The sequence below is a fragment of the Ptychodera flava genome, chromosome 21 (assembly GCF_041260155.1).
Source record: "Ptychodera flava strain L36383 chromosome 21, AS_Pfla_20210202, whole genome shotgun sequence".
In the NCBI taxonomy this organism is placed as follows: Eukaryota; Metazoa; Hemichordata; class Enteropneusta; family Ptychoderidae; genus Ptychodera; species Ptychodera flava.
In genome coordinates this window covers 1,209,732-1,230,602 of record NC_091948.1, presented here as the reverse complement: position 1 = coordinate 1,230,602, position 20,871 = coordinate 1,209,732, and positions in this window count along the sequence as shown.

Sequence of the window (20,871 nt, the reverse complement as noted above, 5' to 3'; positions counted from 1 at the left end):
TGAACTGTGGATAACGCTTCCCGCCATAAGATTGGTTGTCGGTGGTTTTGATGTTTCGAAGTAGTGAAAAATCATTCGTGAATTTAGAAATGTACCATCATCGGTCTTAATGACGTAATTCACATCGCCACAGAATTTGGCCAACCACGTGAATATGGCTATTGTTTTAAACGTAGCGCTGTACAGGAAATCGGACACATTTGTCTGAACTATATCGCCATGGAATTTGGATTCCTTTTCGACGAGAGCTTGTACTGTGTGATTTGTGGTCGTTCCGATAAAGAAGAGCGTTATCATTACAGCCTGGTAATTTTCATGTAAACGCCCCCACGTGTCCCTTATCGCGTTTCGTGCTTCAACGTTTTCTGGCAGGCTACCTACAACGATTAAGACCGACTTCCTTGCGTTGCCGACGAGTGATGTAAGCGATTTATGACAAAATTCTCGATTTGCTATCGGGAATATGTACTCTTGATTTTGCCAACTGGTTTGATTTTGGTAATACAGGTGGAAGTGCCTATCCGGTAAATTAGCATCATTGCATTCAACATTCTCCTGTGAGTTTAACCAATACCAGAATTTGTACATGTCACGTGCCATAACTTTGTGAGTCGCTAGGACACTACGTAGGCGACAGACGTCACGAGCGTCGCCACTGATATCAAAGCGAGGATCTCCCTGAAGAAATAGTCCAATACTTTGCATGAGAGCGCCTATGAAGACGTCCTCATTTGTAAACCACCTTGCACTGAACGAAGCCTTGTATAAGGTTTTGACAACATCAGTGGAGAGAAAGTAACATGGTCCAGAATAGTACGGCGGGAAGCTTCTATCAGGCCACAGACGGCGCGGTGTGTAGTTTTTGTGTTTAGGATCCCGAATAGGCCAACTATTATAAAATAAGAAACCCAAAGAATATTCGTTTGGTTGTGTACCGTGAAGTGAAGAAATAACATTTTGTATATTCACAAAGACGTCATCGTCGACTTTCATTACAAACTTTGAATTTTGGCAATAATTTGCTACCCATTTTAACATCATTATAGTTTTTAAAGTCAAGTTTTGGTAACTGTCAATGAAGGTTGACTGAACGATGTCGTGGTAGTAGTCGTTCTCTTCCTTAAGCATAAACTGTGTTTCTTCATCACGTGGGATTCCAACCATGAACACGGTTTTGACATCAAAATCTGTAATGTTTTCATAATGCATGCCCCATGTCTCTCTTATCGCGCGTCGGCGACCAAAGTTAGTAGGCGATGTCATCACAGCCAACAGAACATGGATATTGTCTGATGGTTCTTTACACAGGTGGTCACTCGATACTTTGAATTCGTACAAGTCCGGTTTAATACGATCTCCTTCAAAACACGATACATTTTGGCTATTTTGCAGTTCATGATACGACGCGCCCATTGCCTCTGGCGCCGCCACTTTCATTGTGAAGGCATTTCTCATGTAGCACACATCGGGAACCTCGCTCAGCGAATCAATGATGAAGTCAGAATGGAAGCGAGGGATTATTGACAGTTTCTGCAACAGCATGCCAACGTAGACATCTTCCCATAGGAACGAGGCTGTATACTGTGACATCACATAGGCCTTGTGCACAACATCCCCGGACATCAGGAAACAACCTCCTCCGGGATAAGGTGGGTACCTCTCTTCTGGGTACATTTCAACTGGAACGTAATATGAACTGTCTGGATTTCTCACTGGTCTTGTATTCTTCAAGATATGTCCTACAACGAGATCATTTTCCAGAGTGAATGAGGTTTTCAGGTAGAGCATCAAATTTGAAACATGAATGAAAGTGTTCGACGTGGTAGTAATTATATATTTTACATCCGGACAATTTTGTGATGCCCATTTGAGCGCCATCACAATTTTTAATGTCTGGTTCCGAAAAACGTCAAGAAAATCCTCTTGCACAATATCTTCATTTTCTTCATCTTCCAACCAGATTTTTTCCTGGAGTTTAGCATCCTTGGGTCGTCCCAGGAGAAATATGTAGTCAACGCGGACTCCTTCAACAGTAGTTTCTTTTGACCAAGTCGACCTAATGGCATCTCTGTACCCTATCTCCTCAGGGTTTGACCTCACCATTATGAATAAGAAGACGCCATTCCAATGACGTCGACATCTTTCAGGGTGATTAATGACGATAGGGTAGTCGTGTACATTGATAATAGTGTGATCGTTTAATTTTGCCTGTAGTTCATTGATGATATCGTTTAATTTTTCTCTGTTGTTGAATTTCTGTAAATATTTGTCGGCAAGTTCCTTTCGTCGCTGATCTTGACACTTCTCTAGATTGTCGTTGATCACCTGTTCAATGACGTACTGCATGATTTGTCCGCTAAAACCATTAGTTGCCATGATGCTGTCTAAGCCACGTATGTCATTGTTTCCACCGTGTTGCAAATATTTTGCCATACCTTTTACGTAAAACGCAGTACTGTGCAAGAATTGTGCGCTTTTTAGATATTTGTGAAGAATTGTAGCAATTTGTATTTCAGGAAATTTGATAGGTTGTCGGTTCTTAGAGTGATACAAAACTTCTTGCACGATATCCATGGACATTATCGATGCCGTTTTTTCGTTGCAATGTGGAGGATAGTAGTCATAGGGCCAGTCGTCGACTGAAATGTACCCAGGACTTCCCTTTTGCCTGATTGGCTTAATGTTTCTCTGTACGAAGCAAGCTATATGATTGGATAGTGGAGCACGGCGTAAGTGGCTGATAACATTTCTGATATTGACGAAACTGTCGGCTGGAACTACCATGACAAATTTTGCAGAAGAACAAAAGTCGCGTACCCATTGAAAAACATTCAATCGTTTCAAGGTTGAATTTGCATCAGCTTCAAGTAGCTTAGAAATGATTACATCACCGTAGAGGTTAGCTTCTTTTTCGATGACATTCTGCACTCTTTCATTGCTGGACGTTCCAATGACAAATTTCACTTCAACACGCTCCCCTAAGACTCTATTTATCCTAGTCCACGTCAGACGAGCGGCGTTTCTATTTTCCAGCTGATCCGGACTTGTGTTGACTAGTACCACCAAGAAAATGGGATATATATCAGCAGAGTTACTCGAGCAAAGCTGTTGTGAAGTCCATGCATGATCTCGAGCGCCTGGCTTGAGTTTTTCAGCAAACAAACCATTGCATTTACCCACAGCTGTGGTGCCATTTCTCAAGATTTTCCAGTATTTTCTGAGCATTTCAGCCGAGAACTGACTCGACACAATAGCTGACTGCAATGTGCATTGTGAACGATACGCACCAGTAATGTCAAAGTGGATATGTGGCAGCGGCTGAATTCCTAATCTCTCCGCCATAATCCCAAGGTAAACGTCTTCCCATTTGAAAACATGTGTAGCCAGAGCAATCCGAGAAGCAGCATCGGCGACATCGAGAGAAAGTACATACGATTTGCTTGCATATGGCGGATATTCGCCTCTTTCCCAAGCTTCGGGAGGAGTGTACCATTTGGAAGTTTCACCTCTCTCGGGTTTCACGTTTAACTTTACATCGCCGAAGTATAAAGCCTTTCTTGGCGAATATTCGAGAAACTCTATTAAACTACGAATATTCAGGAGGACATCGTCATCTACTTTAATCAGATATGCTGCACCTGCGCAATAGGTAGAAGTCCAATGTAATATAGTAACCGTCTTTATTACCTCATTATCATATGAATCAATGAAATTGTTTTGGATAATGTCACCAAATTTTGCATCCTCCTCTAGAATAGCTTCTTGCATCTCCACGTTGTCCTCATATACACCTGTGAAAAATACAGTTACTACTCTGACACCGCTAATTTCCTGATCAGGTTTCCCCCAGGTATCGCGTATTGCCGTCCGTAATTGCACGTTCCCAGGTCGGCTGAAGACGCAAACCACTAGGAACGGTTGACTTTTCCCGGGCGAACACTTCTGTGCGTGGTTAATGATAAACGTGTTCAATCTTGTAGAACTTGAGACATTCCTGGGGATGATTACTCTGCCGTTGTCAATAATCACTTTGTCGATATTTTGGTAGGATGCCGCAATGTAATCATTTTTGCAGTGTACAAATTTACCCCATTCTTCCGTTTGCCGCCAAAACTTGTACATCAGATCTTCGTGGATATAATTTGATGACAGTGAGCCTTTTAGTTCACAAATGGTCCTCCTTTTACCAAAACTATCAAATCTGTCGCTGTGAGTTGGAACTATACCTATTTGCCTCAAATTAATGCCAATATAGACATCTTCAAAACGAAAAAGCTCTGTAGTATATGATGACGAGTATATTTTGGTGGCAACTTCATACGACATGACGTAGGCTGGTCCGTTTGGATAGGGAGGGTAAGGTTCATTCAGTGGCCATTCGTCCTCGCTGACATACCACTTATACTTTCTGTCTCGAAGTGGCCAGGTCTTTTTGTGGACATAAGCCAGAACAAACCGTGATCTTGGTTTATCTATCAGGGTTACGACGAGATCATGTAAATGAACAAATACATCATCATCGGCTTTTAAAATGTATTTCGCATTGGTACAATATAATGATGTCCATTTAAGCATCATTACTGTCTTAAGTGTCATATTTTCATAACTGTCCCTTATGTCTACCACGATGACATCTTCATGTGTTCGGCTTTCTTGCAATACATCAGCATCAAGCTGTGTATCAAATGTTTTCCCAATTAAAAATAAATGCACGATTTTCTTCCCGATCGTGAATTTCCGTGATCCGCGAGTGTTACGAATCATATCCCTCTGTTTTGAGTTTACAGCTTGAGATGGCGTTATTATCAACAGGAAAACTTCTTTCCAGTCTTGTTTATCTGGAAAGTCTGGAAAACATAGATTCCTTGGGTTGACGCTAAACTGATAAGAGAAATCGTTGATGATCCTACTCCCATTCAATCCATCATTTTGCTGTTGAAATCGAAGTTTATCTACGTAAGGGTCTTTATTATCGCACACGGTCTGAAGATCTGTTTGCAGTGCATCCCAATATTTAATCATTTGTTTTGTTTCGAATTTCGTCGACAGTAGTGACGATCTTACTTGGCATATTTTCCGATAGCTTCCTTGGATATCGAAATTGTTCACTTGCGTAAGATTTAGTCGTAATTTCTCAAGAATGCTCCCGAGGTAGACATTTTCGAATGGAAAAGATTCAAGTTTTCTGAAAAAAAGTGAAGCTCGTAGCAATACATCGATGGATAGCAAGAACGTCGATCCTCCTAAATATGGAGGGTACTTTGAAGGGGGCCACATTACTTCGGATATAAACCATGGACTGTCCATGTTTCGGACAGGCTTCATGTTTATCAATGTCCACCCTCCAGCAAACCCAGTCCGTGGGGCTTTCTCAAGAAATTTAAGCACGTTTGCGGGCACGACTAGTGTTTGTTCGTCGACTTTTAGGACATATTTTGCATTTCGACAGTTGTGACGCGTCCAGTGCATCAACACAATTAGTTTCTGTGTTGAACTAGATGTCTCGTCTCTTAAATCAACTTGAATAATGTCATGATATTTGGCGTTTTCTTCTTCTATACGTTTCTGTGAGTCAGAATTTTGGCTTGTGCCGATGAGAAATAAAACCCGAATTCCCAGTTTTTCTATTCCTATTCCTTTTGCCCAAGATAGCCTAATGGCAGCTCTTCTTCCGCTACTTTGATGCAAAGATGAGACCACTATGAGAACATTTAGTTCGTTCGCTGTGATACTGCTGCAAGCCCAGTTCTGTTTTATGATAAAAAAGTTTGGATTTTCCCGAAGAATTTGTGTCATATCCTTCGATGACAGTTGTTTATGTTCGTCTTCAGATTTCACGGTACTACCTCGATTTCCAAATGTTGTTCTTACAGCTTGTTGATGTGTTAATATCTCCCTTGTCGATGATTTTTCCTCCCTGCCATTTTTGTTTACAACATGGAACAAGATCACCAAGTTGGCGAGCGAATACACGAGAACAGCCACCATAAATTTGTGCAGTTGTGCCTTGAAGATGTCAATCGCCATATCGTCGATTGTTCAATGTCATGATCTCGCCTTATCTGTAAAATTCATAGAATAGTTGTCCCTGTTTTAGCCGTTGTGGGCACAATACCATAAGTAACTCCTCCTCGAGGCGATTCAATTCTGATATTGACCTGAAAAAAGAATAATGGAAGATAGATGGCTGACTCTCCATAATAACCAAAACACTCAGTGCATTTAATACTCTACAGTAAATTCTGCCCCTGTGACAGACTGATATATGGCGCAAGCCTGTGCTAGCTAAAGACAGGAAAAACTTTGTTGCAAAATTAGCATTTAAACTTAAGATTTTGTCTCCAAAACACCAAATACACTTCAAAAGGAAGGTATCTTATACTTTTCTACGAATAATACAGTACCACACTATATACTCCGCAAGTCTCTCTGCACGCCATCATATCATATGCAGTTTAAATCGAATGTTTCGGTCTGAGTTTCAATAATAACACAGTCATTTGCTTGAATCGCTCATAATTTTCCAGACTTTGTCCGCAGTTTTCTTTGAAGACTTGAATAATGGTGCGTTTGTCAATACCCATTTCAAACACCTTAGGTTCAATCCAGCTTTTTGAGTTGTTTTTGATGACAAAATTTGACATACTCAAACTTGACTTCAACATTACAACGTAACGACGATCGACTAAACAGTTATTGGTTTAGTTTCCATGTTTCTTTCGTAAGTTGTTCGACAGCTTGAACAAGGGACGATCGTTTCGTATTTGCTTCGCATTATTTCAGCACGAACAGGATTTGAAAAGCATGATTCTCAAAGCGTTCTTCGCTAGCCAAGAGTGTTTGTCTTGGCTCGGACCTTCCATCAAAACAGCAATAGGAAGATTATGCAGTGCTCACCTAACGACGCCTTGCGGTCAGACTATTGCTAAGACCTCCAATAAACCCTGACCTAAAACATTTCTCAAACACTGCCGGACACTTCACATTATCACGTACAACTGAAGCATGTCATGCGACCTCCCTCTGAAATTTGCCGAACTGTTACGGGTCAATAGGAATGCATCAATAGCAGTCGTTGTTGGAGAAGTCTTACTTGTGTATACAGGTGTTGTATCTAGAATCCCCCGTCCAACAACTTATGGAAATTTCAAGTCGTTATTCTGCATTTACTCGTCGAATGTATGCAAAGACGGTAACTATGATTGTATTAAATTCGATTAAATAGTAATTAATTTCCTTTGTTGTAGTTTTCAGATAGTCCTCCTGCGCTTAAATTAAAAAACATTTTTGTGTCAACATTCGGGCTGCTCTCTGAAATTCAGTTTAACACCGTAGTATCTAAACTAAAGGCCCTTTAACAGCCGCTAGCCTTTTAAAGGGATTTAAAATGTCCTATAATTCAAACGCAGCCTGTTTTAAACGAATTCGTCTCATTTTCACAATGAAATGTTCTAACAAGTTACTCGACTTTGATGGTGATGTATGGTCACATCTTGTACCATCGTCAATCAGGAATTTATCTCCTATGTCTTACAGTATTTGGCGACTTTTCTTATTCGTGTGTTTGCCAAATTCCCGTGCCAAAGTCGGTTTTTATCATCGGGAAGTGCAAATTAAACGCTGAACATCTTCATCTTCAGAAAACTTCAGAAATTTCATTACTCTAATGCTGCCGATTGAATGACAAGTGATATCAGGTTTCTCAAAGACTTTCCTAACATTCAAACATGATGTTGTTTGCAAAACCAACCGCCATTGCATGTTATCCTCTCCCCGGGGGACGTTTTACGATGAATAAAATCACTATAGTTTGGATACTAAGCTGATTGCCACTCCTTTGTGTGTCTCTGACCATGGACGAGTTGAGGAATGGCACTGGGCATTGTCTGTCACCGTAACTACGGAGAAATGTCTCGAGGCACTTAAAGTACTACGTGCATCGAAACTGAAATACTTACACTTCTGTTGAAACTTTCCACAAAAAACTTTCAACCATAAAAGTGGTCAACAGTCAAATATCGGTTCTAAAGAAACAAATTACCAAATCAGAAATTTGAAATAGCCGCAATCCCTGGGTTAACTCTCTGGGTAAAAGCTAAATTTTAGATATTTATGAAACTGAGGAGGTGAAAATTTTACTTACTCAAAGAAGTTAACAATGCCCCCCACCCCCGATTAGGTCACAAAATATCAAAGTTAGCAAAATGGTCACTTGCAGTTTGCAGCCTGCTATTAATACCACTGGTCACTGCTTTTCAATAATTGGTAGTTTTATCGCTCTTGTAACTCTCTGATCACACCACGGTAATCATCTGAGTAAATTCCACACTGTACGAGCTCACAGGAAGAGAAACAGTCGATGGGCCACACACTTCCTGGTTTACAACAACATTTTATCAGTTTGATGTAAAGTATCGATACCTAGGACTCGATTAGCCTTGACCGTAATTTTCACCGTGTACGGTGCCAACGAATTATAGGTGAAATGCGTACAACACCGAACTACAAAGATCGCGAAATGCGAAAAAAAACGCGATATTCTTTCTAACAGGCAATGTATCGCGACATTACACACGGTAAAAGTTGACCCTATTATATGTTGAAAAGAACAGTTATCGGTAACCGTCCTGTATTTTCTATCGTCCGTAAACGTCTATTTTTTGGATTTCAAGGCATGCCATTTTCAAATTCTAGTTCATATTATCATCTTATCGGGGATGGGGTGAACAACAAGTGCAATCATAATAATATGACTTCATTAAACGCCAGAGAGCGGTAGAAGTATTTCGATCTGAATGTAAAGTGTTGAAAAATAGCGTCAATGACACTGTGCTCACATTTGGTTACATGTAACAAGCCAGAGTGAGTGTATACACGATATTTAATAGCTTCTATGGACTTTAGTTTGTGATATTCATAGTCAAGTGCACTTGAACAAATTTTGATGCACAGTCTATTGAAGTATGAAATGGTTGACAACTGTTGCAGCATTTGAACACACACATTGACACAATACCATGCAACCTAGTACATAATAAACTGATTATTAGTGATACAATCTGCCATGCAAAAATGAAGGTCTCCTCTTATAATATTGTATTGCATAGAAATAATGTAGATAATATTTGGTCTCTCTAAAGCCTATGGTTGCACAATCGGAGACAATCAAAGGTAAAATGTCATTATGGGTTTTCTTTGGAGCTTCCACTGGTAACGATGCTGCCACACCTACATGATAATGGTATTTCCAAAACTTCAACCCAGTAAAACAAGCATTGCAGTATCATAGACAAACGGAGAAACTTCCAAGCACAAACATATCTATACCAAGAAGCCTATGGCATCAGATATGTACATCTGTTATAAAGCCCTTCTGACCATATTTAAAAGCATCAAACCACGGATTGTACATGTTGTATAGAAGCCATTACTTGATTTAAAAGACAAACCATTCTATGAATATACAATATGACACAATGGAAAGAAACAAAAACCTTTCAAACCGACTTTCCAAGCTTTTTTTTTAATACAAAATTCTCATATTTTCCATTCACAGATGTAAGAGATGGTGATTAATAACCTGGCCTTGCTGGATTAAGTAGCAAAGTTTACTGTCTATGCAGACGACACTTTTTGTGGATACACTTATGTTATTCTGCATCTTGTGAATGAAAGACTTGTTGTTCACAAGATCTGTATACGACAACTTATTTTAGATTCACTCACTGTGACTTCAATGCAACACTTTTTGTACAATATGGTATGTTAGCTACCAGGCGCCAAATGTAAAATAATTATTTTACACATTAGAAGAACATATTCATACGAAAAGGGTGTATTTGCATGCATTTATCAATAAAAATAAACTCTATAGCATAAGTATAAATAAATCAATACAGACATAAGTAAATACATATATGAGTGAAAAAACATACATATATGTGAACCAATTCACACAAGACCTATGAAGACAGACATATACATACATACGTGCATACGTACGTGCATACATACATACATACATACGTACGTGCATACATACATACATACATACATACATACATACATACATACATACATACATGCACTCACGCACGCACATACATACGTGCATACGTACGTGCATACGTGCATACGTACGTGCATACATACATACATACATACATACATACATACATACATACATACATACATACATACATACATACATACATACATACATACATACATGCATGCATGCACTCACGCACGCACGCACGCACATACATACATACATACATACATACATACATACATACATACATACATACATATACACACATACAGGATCGAAAAGTTTACATGAGGGGAACGAAGTACGCATGCGTATATCCAGTCGCACACACACATACTCACACACACACACACACACACACTGCTACTCGGAAAAGTTTACATGAGGGGGAACGAAATACGCATGCGTATATCTACTCGCACACACACACTGCTCTGAAAAGTTTACATGAGGGGGAACGAAGTACGCATGCGTATATCCACTCGCACACACACACTTACACACTCACACACACACACACACACAACAAACACAACACACACATTGCTACTCTCTCTGAGATACACACACTGACGCGACGATCTGCAGGCCCGGAAGTGCCACACCGGGGAGCTCACTCCTAACTCGGACTCTACGTACCTCGCGACGTCGAAGGCTAGTGACGATGACAAAGATGTGCGACACTTTTTCTCTTTCTTGCCTTTGTGTCGTGAGTCGGGTTCGTACAGGGCTTTACACAGTGGTAAAGTGGTAGCCGGCCTGAGTAATACTACACTGCTTAGAGGCCACGTAAGGGTTTCTGACTTAATGGTACCTGCCATGCCGGCGAAGTTCTGCTGGGGTTAACGGCCCAACCCAGGCCAATAAAACACTGGGAGTCGTGTATTACAGCTCTCTGCCATTCGGCTTATATTCTTTAATGGTTAAATACAGCATTCAACAGGAACTACAGCAACAGCTTACTGGAACTAAAGCAACAGCTTTACTGCTAAACTCTCTGCTCTCTAACTCTCTGCTTACTTTACTCAGGATCGTACGTAGCTCCACTCAGCAGGGAATGAATGTCTGGAATGCCAAGTATGCCCACTGGAACTAGACAGCAACGAGTACGGAGAACTGGAATTTTCAAACTATTTAAATATTAAGAGCCACTGTGTATTTTCTAATAAACTCATTTTCACGCCTACGACATTTTAGTGCCTGATCAGTGTGCGAAATTAAGAGAAAATAGCTTCAGGTCATAAGGGCCTGCACCAAGCCAAAGCTTCAGGTCCTTACAGAAAACTGCCGGTCCTCAATACATGAAGTTGTTAACGACAATTAAAGTCAACTTCTCCACCAATATTATGCTTTTGAATGTTGTAATATTTAATTTTTCATATCCTTTTATCAATAGAGTTAGTAAGTATTCTCTGAAAAGGACTATTGTTCACATAGATTGCAGAATAGTGTAAGTGAATGAATCATTCAGCTACATGATTTGGAATCTGAAAAAGATCACAGCCCTCATCTACCTCACTGTCATTTCTCAATGTTTCCTCCACTAGGGGGGGGGGGGGGACTATGGACTAACAGGCCTAGGAGAATTTGAAATTTTTTTCTAGCCATGTCAAATCCCCCACTCTCGGACTACAAAATTATGTCAAACACCAAGAGGCCGGCGAATACAGGCTCATGCACTGGCTACATGTGGCTGATGAAAGCGAGAAAGTTTGTCTCTCATGACACCTCTTAATATACAGCTGGTAAGGGAGATCCCCATTAATAATCATAATTATTATTGTTGTATTTTTAAATGTAAAAAGTCGCAAGACAACAATTACAATGTCGCGACATTGTCAACCCCCACCCCCCGGTCTGGCGTACCATAGAAATTGAATTCTCCACTACCAGGACCCCGCACTCCCACAGTGGAAATCATTAATAGGTGCATGGCATTCAAGTCTGAATCATATGATTCAGAGTCAGTCATCATCTGCATCTGTTACAGGTCTTGACGGAGAAATTTTCATATTTATTCCAAATTTCAGTCGGTCATAAGGACCGATATGTTGCTAAAAACTTTCGGCCCGACGAGAAATCTGTCGGTCTCGGACCGTCGGACCGACGTTAATTTCGCACACTGTGCCTGATGTACAAGGCAGTGGTATTTTTTTACGAATTTTCATTAGTTCTACGCGTGAATTTTTTGATCGAAAAATTGATGCTTTGTAAAGTTTGGTCAAACATCAAATGTATTCACTTTTCCCCGGACGTTTTTTGATGAAAGTCATATGGTCAACCCGGTCAATGTAGTATCATTCGACTCTTAATGGTACGAAATGTGTCAAACTGTCATCGGACCCTATCGACCCTAGCGTTTTCACGTAATGGGGGCTTTCTTTCTGCCTACTTTTAGTGATTTTCTAAAATGTGGACGCCTTATGTGAACATAGCCAGGCCGTCAGGCCTGCAGTTGAGGACCGGGGCAGCAGGTCACCTCGACCCCTGTCCGTTTCGACCCAAGTAATTCACACCCTCTTGTCGTTGTTTGTGGTCAAATCAATCCCGGTGCCTTAGTCACTTCGACCTCAGTCAGTTTTCATGTTACATGTACCTGACAACGTTTTACTGAGTACATTATGCAACTTGTTTCTGTGAGAAAAACTGCTGGCTTCGCTACAACAATCCACGGGGTAGCTGTGATATCGCAGCGGTACTTGTGGCGTGTCGAACGCGCTCGGGTCATTGGTTTGGGGTCATCGCCACAGTCCCTGTGGCGATGACCCCAATGACTCGATCGCGTTCGCCACGAGTACCGCTGCGATATCACAGCTATCCACGGGGCTGTGAACACTCTGATACTTGTGGGAGGCCTGGGGTACCCCGGCCCCATTGTCATTTACTGACTGGGGAACGTGTCTCACTGAAGTACGGATGGATAAAGCATGTCATTTACTGATTTTTGGAAATAAAGCATTCGTCATTATCGCAATTGCTTGCCATATGCGGCAAGATTGGATGAGCGAGGCCGGTCCGCTCGCCTTGGTGTCTTGACGCCAAATGAGCCTATTTCCGGTTTAGGCGTTGGGCTTACAGCAATGCATTATAGGATATCTTCCAGGGCGGCGTGGATCAGTGTGTGTGTGTGCGAGTAGATATACGCATGCGTATTTCGTTCCCCCTCATGTAAACTTTTCAGAGCAGTGTGTGTGTGTGTGCGAGTAGATATACGCATGCGTATTTCGTTCCCCCTCATGTAAACTTTTCCGAGTAGCAGTGTGTGTGTGTGTGTGTGTGCGAGTGGATATACGCATGCGTACTTCGTTCCCCTCATGTAAACTTTTCGATCCTGTATGTGTGTATATGTATGTATGTATATATGTATGTATGTATGTATATGTATGTATGTATGTATGTATGTATGTATGTATGTATGTATGTATGTATATGAGTGTGTGGGTTTGTGTGTATGTGCGTGCGTGCGTGCATGAGTGCATATGGGCTATGTATGTATGTATGTATGTATGTGCGTGAGTGCGTGCATGAGTGCATATGGGCTTGTGTATGTATGTATGTATGTATGTATGTATGTATGTATGTATGTATGTATGTATGTATGTATGTATGTATGTGCGTGCGTGCGTGAGTGCATGTATGTATGTATGTATGAATGTATGTATGTATGCATGTATGTATGTATGTATGTATGTATGTATGTATGTATGTATGTATGTATGTATGTATGTATGCACGTACGTATGTATGTATGTATGTATGCACGTACGTATGCACGTATGTATGTATATGTCTGTCTTCATAGGTCTTGTGTGAATTGGTTCACATATATGTATGTTTTTCACTCATATATGTATTTACTTATGTCTGTATTGATTTATTTATACTTATGCTATAGTAGTTTTTTATTGATAAATGCATGCAAATACACCCTTTTCGTATGAATATGTTCTTCTAATGTGTAAAATAATTATTTTACATTTGGCGCCTGGTAGTTAGCTGCCTCGCCAATACAATCTGACCAAAGTTAATGAGATCTAAACTAAGTTTACACTTTTGATGCTCATTAGCATTTTTTTTGTAATGTTGACTTCATTTGAACAAATACTTATCTACCACAAATACACAGGTGAAATGTGCGGCAATTCTAATTTTTTTGCAATTGGACCAGGGACTTCAAGAATATACGGATAGTTTTCAATCGGATTCGAACCCACAACATACGGCATCAGTCGCCTAGCTGAGAGGCCACAGACAGAACCACTCGGCTAAATCTCCACTCCCAAAAAAGAGTGGTTCAATAGCCGGCTAAGTTGTTACATTTTTCTGACTGAGACCGCTCAACACGTTGTAGAGTTCGTGAAGCACTCACGCACGCATGCTCAATATCATACATCGCACATACACACTTTATCGAAGCGAAGAAACGAATTTCATCGCTTTAACTGGGCGAACGATAACCTCGGGGACAATTCTGTCCACCAGCAGTGTTACCAACCCAGGGTAGAAAATACGGATAGTTTTCAATCGGATTCGAACCCACAACATACGGCATCAGTCGCCTAGCTGAGAGGCCACAGACAGAACCACTCGGCTAAATCTCCACTCCCAAAAAAAAGAGTGGTTCAATAGCCGGCTATCATGTTTGGCTTTCCATTGATAGAACCGGCAAAACTTGGCCCAAATTACTAGATCTGTATCCAACACGATTTGAACTAATTTGGGATAATTTGATGGTGAAGTGATGTCGATTTAATCTACAAATATTATCTCATCTGCTTTTCTCTTTATATTACACACTTGTTTTTATGAGTAATTTGCAATATTGCAACATTCAGCTATATGACACCTAACACTTTTGAGAAATTTGCAAAATATGAAAATCAAATTATCCCAAATTAGTTCCAATCGTGTTACCCCAAAACTTCTTCCATTCTAAGTTTTTGTAAAACAGTTTGTAAGCAGCACTGGTTAATATTAGCAATAAAACACTTTTGTCTTCCAATTCTCTCATATTAACTTATCCAAATTTAATCAATATTTTGATATATGGTAATAAGATGATCCTCAAGAACTTAAAAATCCAAATTAGATACCTACTATCTGAAATGTCAGAACACTAAATTTTCGACCAAAAATAGAAAAAAAACTCAAAAATACACATATACCAATTAACTGCTTTTCAACAAAAATATCGCATATATTGTTCCTCTCAATATATGTAGAAAATTACAAAGAAATAACTCTCTTATCAATAGAAATATTGCAGATTATGAAAAAAATTATATGTTTTTCTTATTTTTTATCAACATCTACAATATTCCATTCTATTAAGTCAAAAAACAATAAATTGTGCTGTTCCGATAACATGGTTTAAAAAATAGGGTGGGTAGGTCGGCTGGAATTTCTTTTGCAAAACTATTTTTATTTTTAAATATGCATTTTCAGGGGTTCAGGGCGGTCAAACACTGGCCACATTATTTCCAGAATAATGAAAGGAAAATAAAAGGATAAAACCATAAAAGACATCCTCGTTCATGCAAAAATCAAATGCCAAGTAACGAACGCGTGATTTTACGGGTTTTTTCCTTTTTTTACTTCTGTGTTTACGTAGCTCTAAAAAGTTTGGCGGGTAGAAAATAGGGTAGGTCGAGTTATCGGAACAGCACAGTTTTTTGGTCGGCCTTATAGATAACAATCTAAGCATTCCAAATTTCAGTTATGAGCTTAACGAACTTGGTTCTGGCCTCCTTGGCCCATGAACAGTGATAAGAGATAACAAACAGCTGGGTGTAAAGGTTAAATAGTACAATATACAGGCACTCGGGGTGAATACATAATATCAATCTGATTAGTTTCTTGTCCTCTTTCTACTAAATGTGCGATCATTTTAAGGCAATTCGTAAGGCAGTTTATATTATTAACAAATACGTTATCTTTTACAAGCACATAGAGAACATTTCTCGATTTTTCATGAATAAAAGATGACATTGACTGAAATACATAACATGCAACCAATATTCACATTTTGCCCGTACGCCAGATACATGGAGAGATATCAAAATACAACCATTAACGCAGAAACCCTACAGGGAAAAGTAAACATTGTTTTCTTCCAGTACAACTGATGCATCCACTTTTGGAATAACTTACAAAACTTACTTACAAAGGATGATGACATGGAGATCAACTTAAGAATTTTAACCGTGGTGAACTTGACTAGTCTTTTCAAATCCTTACCTAATTTGACATTTTCAACTGACATACACTGCATTGTTAATTGTGTGCACAAAGACATCAGAATTACCCATTTGATACCCGGGGGTTTCTAGCAGTTTGATGAGGTAGCATTATTTTTACCTGATCCATTATACATTATTTTTCCCTCTCACACCTTCTCTTTTTTCAATCCTTCTCTGGCTGTTTTATTGACATTTGCTGAGAATGTGTTTTTTCCGAAAATCTTCCAGACCGCCCCAAAGACATCAAATGGTCCACCCCTTGGTATCGACCATGTTTACATAAAGGGATAGAATGGCCAGATGGCAGGAAGTGAAAATAAGCGAACTATTTCCAACCTTGATACTCTTCAACATTGAAACCAAAGTGAGTATACTTAAATAAGCTTACCCCTTGGAACATACATACCAAGTTTCAATGCAATAGGACAGACAATTTTAGAGAAAATGATGTTTTGACCAAAAATGGGACATATTGCCCCGAAAATACAAGTATGAAAAATTCACCATGATTTGAAGACATCCATGTAAGGTGGCCTTCATGTACATGCATATTAAATTTCAAAGCAATCAGAATAGTTCATTCAGAGAAAATGATATTTTGACCAAAATGCAAAATATTGCCCATAAAGCACAAATACTAAACATTTCACCACAATTTTTTTAATCCAACAGAAGACAAACCTAGGATGAAGATTATCAAGTTTCAAAGCAATGCAACAATAACTTTGGGAGAAAATGAGTTTTTAACAAAAATTGAAAACATTGCCCCAAAAATGCAAATATGAAAATTTCACCACAATTTGAACAAAACTGACAGAGGTCAACCCTAGGATCATGCATATCAAATTACAAGGCAACGGTACGAGCGCTTTCACAGAAGAAGTTTTCTTGACCAAAAAATGGGAAAAATTGCCACAAAACTTCAAATATAAAATTTCACCACAAGTTCAACAAATCCAACAGAGGCCATCCCTAGGATCATGCATACCAGGTCTCAAGGCAATGGGACAATCACATGCAGCATACATGCATGCATGTATGTGCGTACGTGCGTGTGTGCGTGCGTGCATGCATGCATGCATACATACATACATACATACATACATACATACATACATACATACATACATACATACATACATACATACATACATACAGTTTCCTCAACAATCTTCAGTTTAAACCATTCTCATTCACAGTGTAGACTTTAGGCTCCGTTCACAAATAACGATTAGGGGGCTGGAGGAATCTTGTTCTAACTCTCTACAGCATGTTGAACTGTCCAGTATTCAGCTTGCTATCACAGCCTGTGTATATGTGTACCATGCATTTGTATCACTGACAACTGACTGTCAGTCTGGACTCTAATTAAACTATCACCTAATACCTATTTATATATACAGGCTTTGTCGACAAACTGAACATTGTGTGTTTGAGCATGCTATAGGGAGATAATATTTTTGCTCAGTTCATACAACTGCGTTCTTGTTCTACTCCCTACAGCATGTTGAACTGTCCAGTATTCAGCTTGCTATCACAGCCTGTGTATGTGTACCATGCATTTGTATCACTGACAACTGACTGTCAGTCTGGACTCTAATTAAACTATCACCTAATACCTATTTATATATACAGGCTTTGTCGACGAACTGAACATTTTGTATTTGAGCATGCTGTAGGGAGACAGCAATAAACTGTAGTTGATATATTGCATAGAAATATTGCAAAATCATCAACAGTTGCAGCTTCTGCCCTGTTACTAGGCTCAAGTTTGATTTTTTTTACGACAAATCACACATGTTTAGATTTTTTCGAGATAAAGTCATGGAATGTGACAAAATGGTTCTAGATTCTGTTAAATTATTACAAACATTACAACATTTGGATGACAAAAAAATGGTATTCATTTTTCATTAAATACATACAAACAACTTGGAATCGGAAAATGTAAAACATAAAAGGGAAAAAAAATTCAAGTCCCCCCTACTGGTAGAGCAAAATTTTCAAGTCCCCTCTCTACTACCCCCAAAATTTTCGAATCCCCCTGAATTCCTCCAGCCCCCTAACGGGTTTTTTGTGTGAACGCAGCCTTAAATTAGGGTCACCGTGCGAACTTCGGAAGTACAGAAACTCATTACTCAAAATTTACCAATAGCTGAAATTCACAATAGCGGCTATCCCTGTGTTGTTAAAAGTAAGGCGAAATACAAAATTTTCGATTTCCACAGAAACATAAAGGGTATCTTTCAGTAATCAACAAGCTCCTAAATGAGTTAACACAAGCAGTGTACTAAGACAGCTTTTACATACTTGAGAGTCCGACTATATGTCCCTGAGGGGCATTCTTAACGATTGATAAATTGAGATGCTGACACAGTTTGTATGTGCGATCAGCCATCTGAATACCATTCACAAATGCTACGGACACGCCAGTCAGTGTGTGGGAGAACTACTTAAGGTAGAACTCAGCGCCTCGGGGACAGATATTCGGAATTTCAAACTTTTACATTTTTTTTCTTATCTACCACTAATGGGATTTCATTTTAAAGCTATTGCTTTAAAAAACTCTACCGTCTTAGTTTTTCGAAAATTCAAACTTTTATATAGTTTTCATAGAGTTAACACTCATAGAGTTTGTATAAGTACTTTGGCCCTGAACATGAATTACTTTTTAACATACAACGTGAGTGCAGGTTAAGAAATTTTAGCATGAAGCTAGGAAGGGCTGAAGATTACTGATTTATGAGCTAAAATTAAAAGATAAAACGAGGTAAAAAATAACAGTAAAATGTACCTTTTTTGAAATGGTGCTACAAGTTTGGTCTAGTCGTGATGTCGTGTGCAATGGGAACGTCTTGCAGGAACCTGGGCGTCTACACAGAAGCATAACGTGCCTAACGTCGGTCAAAATCATCACTATTCCTGCGAATAAATGTAACATGTGAACTTCACTCGAGCTTTCAGTCAGAGCAAAATAAGTTTTAACAATTTATGTTAAAACTTCTATATACCGTTTAATATGATAGCAACAAACCACCCAGGTGTGGTATACTACTCGGTTTTGACGAGTTTGTTACACGTAGGTTCTACTCACGAGCATTTATGAATAGTCTTGCTCAAATTCCCGTGCACCTGTGATGTAGGTAACACTAACCTAAGGGACATGAGGCAGGTGCAGCCAACGAACAATGCACTTTTAAAGGGGTCTTTACTATGACAAGATATATTGTGCATGACAAGTAATGTGAACTGACTAATTTTAAGTCATGAGGGTAATTAATTAGCTGTTCATAATTTGCCCTCCCACTGAAAATTTTTCGACTTACCCTCCCGCACTTAAACTTCATTTTTACCCACTCCCCACTTATTTTTGCCTATTTCCCCTCCCCACTGTCATTTTTGAAGCTCCCCTGCCCTGTGGCGAAAAAACTTGCCGATTTCCCCTGCCCTCGAAAAAAATTCCCTTCAATATTTGTCATTCCATTTCCCCTGCAGACATGAAGCTACCCTACCTTGAGATGAAAAAACCTGTCGATTTTCCACTGCCCTGTGAAAAAATTTCCCCTGAAAATTAACATTCCCATGCAGACACATACTGCAGTGGCCTTCTACCGGAAACACCATGGCTCAACTTCCCCTGAAGCTTCCCCTCTCTCCTCGTTTTTCGCCAAGCCCTGTCCCCGGGACAATCAACAGATATCTGCCCTGCCCGACAAAAAAACTAAAATTTGCTCCCCTGCCACCTAAAAATATGTCCCCTGCCCAAGCAAAATTAAATTTCCCCTGCCCTCAAAAATTGCTCCCGGAATAGCTTTTTCAATGAATAGCTCCGTTGGCTGCACCTGATGAGGCCTGATAATACAAATGTCAAGACATAAAGAATTGTCTCCAATTAGGGATGCACCACGACTCCCCCTTTTCATGTTTTCGAACGTCCGTTCACGATCGTTTTGTGTTGTCGACGTGTCCTTCAGTCATTCTATGCATAGAGATTTATTTCCGAAAATTATTTTTAAAAGATCCTAAAATCATCTGAAACGATTCAAGTCAAAGCCGTTATGCTTCTTTTCCCCTGTGTATTCATGTGTGAACAGTGATGTCTTGAATATAGTTTGTTAAGAAAATCGGAAGCTTGTCAATATTGTATGCCAGAAGAAGTGCTTTTGAATTTAACAAACAACGGCTTGAGCACCATAGATATCCTTTATTGACACGATGAAACAACTAGGCCATGATTGATGGCGTGTGTGCCAAAGAACAGTGATGTCTTGACAGAGGCCATCCCTGGGATCATGCATACCAGGTTTCAAGGCAATGGGACAACCACATACAGCATACATACATGTATGTGCGTACGTGCGTGTGTGCGTGCGTGCAATCATGCATGCATACAAACATACATACATACATACATACATACATACATACATACATACATACATACATACATACATACATACATAGGCCTACATACATACATAAATACATACATACATACATAAAGACATACATAAAGACATACATAAAGAGAGACAGACAGACAGACGCTCTCTTTGGTATATATACATATACCAAATG